Source organism: Bos javanicus, chromosome 24, assembly GCF_032452875.1.
Source record: "Bos javanicus breed banteng chromosome 24, ARS-OSU_banteng_1.0, whole genome shotgun sequence".
In the NCBI taxonomy this organism is placed as follows: domain Eukaryota; kingdom Metazoa; phylum Chordata; class Mammalia; order Artiodactyla; family Bovidae; genus Bos; species Bos javanicus.
Genome location: NC_083891.1, coordinates 61624420 through 61630419, shown reverse-complemented (window position 1 = coordinate 61630419; position 6000 = coordinate 61624420).

Here is a 6000-nt window from a genome sequence, read left to right as displayed (position 1 = left end):
CCACTCCAGTATTCTTGGCTGAAGAATTCCATGGACAGAGGATCCTGGTGGGCTACAGTTTGTGGGGTCACAGAGGCGAACATGACTGAGTGACTAGCATACATGGGCTTCCCAGGAGGCACTGGAGGCAAAGAACCTGTCTGCCAATGCTGGAGATGCAAGATCCCTGGGTGGGGAAGATCCACTGCAGGAGGAAATGGCATTCCACTTCAGTACTCCTGACTGGAAAATTCCACAGGCAGAGGAACCTGGCAGGCTACAGTCCATGGGGTCACACAGTCCATGGGAACCCAACTGAAGCAACTTAGCGCGCGCACACACACACACAGACACACACACATCTTGTGTGCCAGATACTAATATAATGTTATATGTCAATGTATCTCAGTTTTTTAAAAATTCAGAAAAAGTCATACTGGATTAGCAGGCCCCTAAATCCAAGGTGGGTGGTGTCTTTAGAAGGAAAGGAAAATTTGGGGACAGAGGTTCGGACATGAAGAGACCACGATGTGATAACAGAGGCAGAGACTGGAGCAGTTTCTCCAACAACCGAGGAGCGCCCAGGGGCATGGACACCCAGATACCAGGAGAGGAGAGAAAGGACCTGCCCCGGAGCCTTCAGAGGCAGCGTGGCCCTGCCAGCACTTAAGATATTTTTTCCTTTTGATGTGGACCATTGTTTAAGTCTTTATTGAATTTGTTGCAATGTTGCTTCTATTTTACGCTTTGAGTTTTTGCCTGCAAGGCATGTGGGATCTTAGCTCTCTGCCCAGGGATCTAACCTGCGCCCCCTGCACTGGAAGATAAAGTCTTAACCACTGGACCACCGGGGAAGTCCCATCTGCCAATACCTTGACTGGGACCTCCAGCCTTCCAGCACTGTGTTAGGCATTCAGTCGTGTCCAACTCTTTTCCATCCCTGGGACTGTAGCCCACCGGGTTCCTCTGTCCATGGGCTTCTCCATGCAAGAATACTGGAGTGGGTGGCCACTCCCTTCTCCAGGAGATCTTCCACGGATTTAACCCAGGTCTCCTGCATTGCAGGCAGATTTTTTACCATCTGAGCCACCAGGGAAGCCCCACCCCCCCGCCCCCGGCAGCCTTCCTGGTGCGAGAATAAAATCTGTTGCTTGAAGCCACAATGTCTGTCCTGTTTTATCACAGCAGCACTAGGACAGGAAAACACTTAAAAATAAAGGGTGACTTTGGAGCTGAACCGCCAAAAGCCCCAGTCACAATCTTCTGCTTTATGTGCTTAGACTTTTGATAAGGTTTCTTTTGAATTATTGATTAATGTCTTTCCATCCATCACAGAAATATTCCAGACATAACAAAGAACCAGGAAGTCTACAGACTGACTGTATTTGGATTTATTCACGGAAATATGTGAATTAATTTGTGAATAAACTCTTATGTACAATGAATAAACTCTGGAGATAAAGATAATGCGACGCCACTGGTCCCAAACGTAATGGACGTGGGGCAGAGGGAGAGGTGACACCCCACGGTCCCCAGGGGCTGCCTTCTGCCACGAACATGTTCCATCTAGCACCAACCCAGCTGGCTGTGACTGTCGAGAAAACCGAACTTTATGTGGACACATTATCCGGCCAGGCTCACACATCCAGTGTACGACACTCGCTTTTCTTCCCTGTGTTAGGCTAAGAAACATCCATGGCAGAAATGAGCTGATGAACTGATTGTGCAAGAAGAATCCTCTGTGTAATTTCTGTGCACAAACCACGTGGTCAGCACCATCCAGTCCCACGCCTGGCCTGAGCTTCCCCTCCTTTGCTGCCGAAGGTCAGCTCGAGAGCCCCTGCCCTTCAGGAGGCAGCCTGGTCCAGCCGGAAGTGACCTCTTCTTCCTCCTACAGCATCTGCTGCTGGTAACACTCAGCTCACACTTGTCTCCAGGGACTGTCTACCCCGCTCCCTCATGAGAGGAATGGACGATAAACTCTGAGAACAGGAATCGTGCTTTATACAAGGAGAGGCTGGGAAAGGCATCGCAGCAAATACAAATCAGTGAGAATCAACAGGAAGTCCCAGGTTCAAGAACAGAGAATGACAGATGCTCGAAAGTGGAATAAATGAACTCATTCGGAGTTGACTCCTGAATCCAACATCACTGTGTAAAAAGTAAAGGGTTTCTAATTTTGCACCTCACGAGATCACTATTGCTCCAAACAAGATGAAGCAAAGAGGTGAGGTTGCAGGAAAGCTGCCTGCTGTTCTGTGTCCGAGAAAGAGGAAGTGGCATCCAGCAGCACCCAGGGGGGCGAAAATGCAGAAGCACAGCGCAAAGGGGTGGCGCCGTGCCAGGGTGGCGGCGAAAAGAGGAGCGGGAAGGAAAGATGGAGAACAGTGGCGCTGGAGAAGATTCATCCAGTCCACACTGTAGCCCTTCAGGTTAATTTTGGGGCCTGCTGGAGCCAATCTAATGAGATCAGGTGTCAGAAGTAACCGTAAGATCTGAGTAAAGATATTACAGAGGTAACATCCAATACCTTTGTAAAGTAGTGGGCTCCTACTGAAGTCCAGTAACACACTTTCCTAAAATTTCATACCTGATCACCATCTCTATTACAAAAGAGCATTATGCTGTCTACCACAGAAACTGTAGACTGTTATGAAGTCTATTTTATTTTCCCCAAGGAATAATGCTACACTTTGGCATCAGGTGGTTCACGGAGGTAAAGGTAAGAAACACCGCCATCTATTGAAGGCCCACAGTGGGCCTTAGACATTATAGTTCCTTATCTCTTACCTTTGCAGAAACCTTGTAAAGCAGGAATGTTAGTCCAGTCTTAAAGGCAAGAAAAGGCCAACTTGGGCTTCCCTGGTGGCTCAGACGGTAAAGCATCTGCCTGCAGTGCAGGAGACCCAGGTTCAATCCCTAGATTGGGAAGATCCCCTGGAGAAGGAAATGGCAACCCACTCCAGGACTCTTGCTTGGAAAATTCCAGGGACTGAGGAGCCTGGTAGGCTACAGTCCATGGGATCACAAAGAGTCGGATATGACTAAGCAACTTCACTTTCACTTTCACTTAAAGGTAAGAAAACCAGGTTTCAGAGCAGTTAAGTGCCTGTCCTTGGGGCTCACCTCAAAAGCTCTAATACTTAATGTTACTCCACAATGCCTCAACAATCTGGCAAGAAACAAAGGTACATCTGTAATCCACAGTCATTTCAGGGACAGTATATTTATGCTACGCTTTGAGGGATTGGTTTAAGGCAATAAGAAATTTCAGAGATGATCTAGCTCATCGTCATCACAATTAAACAAACTAAAAAGAACAGAAACAAATAATGACTCTCCTAGAGTCAGAAAGCAATGGAAGGGCATAGCTGAGCACACACCTGGATCTTCTGATGAAACCACACCGAGTCTCATTCCAGCTCCTCTCCTAATGCTGAGAAATGCTAGGAAGCTGTTGAGCGGGAGAGTTGGGATTAGAACCCCGATAGTCAAAGCTTAATGCCCAGAGGGAGCTCTTCCTACCACACAGCGGTGTGCCGAGACCACACAGAAAAATTACAGCATCTCTTTTGGCATTTCTCAAACATATTTGTGTTGTAATACCCATTACTTAGACATCAGTGCACAATGCTCACCTTTTTCGTTGGGAAAATTTAGAAGGAGCTTGGAGGGTGAGATGCCTTTCATGTAACAGTCAGCTCAGTTTAGATTTGTTGATTGACATATTGTCCACTTGGATCAATTACATGATACTTTACACTCTAGGGTCTTTGAAGAGAGCCAACTTCTAAACAAGTTCATGTCTCCATCCCTTTCCAAGGTATATATTTTCCCTGACCTGAATCTACTCGGTAGGGGCTTTTACAATATCCCTCTTCTGGAATTCTCACTGGCACAGTGAAGCCACTTTCTTTGGGGCGTATTCCTTGCCTCAATAGAAGTATATACTTTCTCTTTTAAGAGAGAACCTGAACTTTTCACTTCTGCAAAGTCCCACCATAAAACAGGTCCTAAAAGATGAGGAGGGAAAGCTGGACTTGTTGGTCTTTCCGCAGGGTCACTTGTTTTAGTGCGCACACTAGCTTGACGTCTCTACGATAGTGTCTGTAACAACCAGCAAATACTGATCATTCCCACTATGTGGAAGGCACTTGTCATTAACACCCAACCTTCGGCTCTCTCCTGTGACTCTCATAGACCTAAGTGGTCTCATTGCAAAATCGATCACAAAACTGCCTCTCAGGCTGCTGCTGCTGCTTAGTCACTCAGTCGAGTCCAGCTCTTGTGGCCCCGTGGACGGTAGGCCACCAGGCTCCTCTGTCCATGGGCCTTTTCAGGCACGCATACTGGAGTGGGCCGCCATTCCCTTCTCCAGGGGATCTTCCTGACCCAGGGATTGAACTCACGCCTCTTTACACCTCCTGCACTGCAGGCAGATTTTTTCCCGGGTGAGCCAATGGGAAAGATTGCTATTAGTTGTCCTTTGTGTGTTACTGAGCGTCTTTTACATTGATAAAGACAAGGCTCCATTGCACTAGATTGGGTAAGCCTAGGAACCCTTCAAGGATACCAGGGGTGAAGGATGGAATTTTCCAATGAAAAACACAGCCATTTTGCAACTTCAAAAGCATCATTGGCCAGCAGTTTCCCTTGGGAGTAGTTTGTCTGGCATAGAATCCTTCATTTTCTCAGCATGACCTTAGGATGTTATTCGGTAATGAGATCATCTGGCAACCTTGAGCTTTAATACAGTGAAATTAAATAATTGAATTGGCTGTGGTTTTTAACCTATCCTTACTCTTCCAAGGTGGAATCTGGCCAATATTATGAATAAATGCTTGAGCTGTCAAAACTCCCATTTTGTAATTATAATTTGAATAATGTTAAAGGAGAACTCCCCTCAGTAGCACAGAATGTATTTTATGAACAAATGTAAATTCCTTTGTCACTTCTAAAGTCCCCTCTCCTGGCACAAATCAGACCAGGAATGGTCGTTGCAGACGGTCAACATTTCTCACCACTTGTTTTTAACTCATAACGCCTACATTATATTTAGTATCCATTTTTCCCTGTGAAGATTGCTCTCTGCTTGTTAACTGCTGTTTTTCAAACTATACCAGAAGTTTTGGGGAGAAAGGGCCAGATTTGACTTTTCCTTTGGGTGTATTTCAACATCAAGTTCAGGCCTGCCTGCACAACGGGAGCGCAGCCAGTAGCGGTTGGTCGGGGGCTGGAAAGTGTGAGGGTCAGGGTTAGGTATGTCACCAACTCGACTGCCTCCTCGTTAAGTCTCCGTGAAAAGTGCAGTGAAAGTGTTAGTCAGTCAGTTGTATCCAACTCTTTGTGGCCCCACGGACTCACTATGGAGTTCTCCAGGCAAGACTACTGAGCTGAGCAGCCATTCCCTTCTCCAAGGATCTTCCAGACCCAGGGATAGAACCTGGGTCTCCTGCATTGCAAGCTTACCCTTTACTGTCTGAGCCACCAGGGAAGGCTTTAAAGTCCCAGGGGTCACCTCTGTTGGGTCTTCCCAGATGGCACCAGTGGTAAAGAACCGGCCTGCCAGTGCAGGAGACTCAGTTCCATCCCTGGGTCGGGAATATCCCCTGGAGTAGGAAATGGCACCCGACTCCAGTATTCTTGCCCGGGAAATCCCATGGGCAGAGGAGCCTGGTGGACTATGGTCCCTGGGGCCACAAAGAGTCGGACACACCTGGGCATACCACGTGTTGAACTATGTCCCACACGTGTAAATAAGCATTCCATCCCACATGCTTTGATTCCAAATACCAGCACAATTACAAGTGGAATTTAATACAAGTGTGAAATATCTTAACAAGTTAAGGTGTTGACCTCAAGATGCATTGATACAGCAGCTCCCAATAAAGAATTTTTTAGGTTTGACAATTCTTAGTTTTTCATCTCACCATTGAAATGTATCCTTTTTGAAGCCCTTCTTTAAAATGGATAAATCACAAAGAAGCTAATTTTCAATCTTATGGTGGTCCAGGTCAAGTT